The sequence below is a fragment of the Lithobates pipiens genome, unplaced genomic scaffold (genome assembly GCF_037356315.1).
Source record: "Lithobates pipiens isolate NorthernLeopardFrog02 unplaced genomic scaffold, aLitPip1_a1.2 Scaffold_19, whole genome shotgun sequence".
NCBI classification, from domain to species: Eukaryota; Metazoa; Chordata; class Amphibia; order Anura; family Ranidae; genus Lithobates; species Lithobates pipiens.
Window position 1 is genome coordinate 376,489,476 of NW_027507764.1, and position 1,234 is coordinate 376,490,709.

The 1,234-nt window shown below is 49.1% G+C and overlaps 1 pseudogene; it reads left to right on the forward strand.

Moving 5' to 3' along the window:
- The first annotated feature begins 683 nt into the window (after window positions 1-683).
- LOC143999793 (U2 spliceosomal RNA) lies at window positions 684-806 on the forward strand (annotated as a pseudogene).
- The last annotated feature ends 428 nt before the right edge of the window (window positions 807-1,234 follow it).

The window sequence follows — 1,234 nt, forward strand, 5'->3', positions numbered from 1 at the left end:
AGACAGAATCTGGAGCAACTTTGCATGGCAACCAATCAGCTTCTATCTTCACCTTGTTCAGTTACGCTTAAAAAAATAAGGATAGAGGCTGTTTGGTTGCCAGGCACAGCTGTTCCGGATTATGGGTGCTTCCGTTTTAAAAAGTTCCCCAGAATGATGTTGGAGCCCTGGTCTGTGCAGCAGCATGATGAACCCAGGCAGTCTGGATGACACACACCCCAAGGAATAGCCTGGGCTCACAGGAAGTAGGTCAAATATTACTGAGCATAATAAAGCCAGTAAGAGAAGCAACATCTAGCAGACTTTCTGTAAGTCAATGCATCTCCAGACTGAAGGAGAGTTTTACAGTAAAAGCTGTTTGTGGGGTGGACGGTATCGGCGGTGGCGTATCCTTGTGGACTATGCCAAGTTGCAAAGGTTTCTTGGGCGTGGAGCATGCTCGTCAAACCCTGGGACCTGGCGGAGACTGCGGTCATGTGTAAAAAGATCCCCGTCTTAGAGATGAGCTACGATATCACTGTATGCAGTAGTAAAATACAGAGTTCCTCTGAAAAGTGCTGCCTCATGTCACTGCACACTGTAACTTGGTATATGTTCCATTAGGAGGGACGTGGTTAGCCCGTGCCCAATCCAGCAGTCCAGCATATCTCCTGTTACCCCACTTCTAGTAACAGAATGGGGTCCTCGCTTCTTGGCCTTTTGGCTAAGATCGAGTGTAGTATCTCTTCTTATCAGTGATCCAGTGGGGGTGCTGTGCTATCAACCTGATCTGACCAAGGTTGGGGCGGTGATTATGCAAACCTGCTGGAATGATAGAGGCTTGAAAGGTTAGTACTGGCTGCAACAGAAACCGGGGTGCCCACAGGCAGTTGGAGCACAGGAGTAATTCTCCCCCGGGAAAGCTGGAAGAGCCCATTACCTCCTCGTTTGAATGTTCTACCTTGTATGGCCATGGGCTGGGAAGGGAGAAGGTCTGCGGTGTCTGTGCCCCCTGGGAGTGGTTGCCCTAAGGGTGCTCTTAGTAACACTTGGGTCTGGGACCCCACGGTGTGAAAAGGCACATGGTCACAGCCACCAAAATCTTTTCTTTCTGCACTGTGTCTTTTAGGGCCTTGCCTTTTGGATAAGTCCGGGGGCAATTTTGGTCTATCAGACCTCAGGGCCTAGGCCACTGCACATTTAGCATGGCCACTTTTTATGTTCGATTTATTTGTCTCCCACATTTGTTACCTTT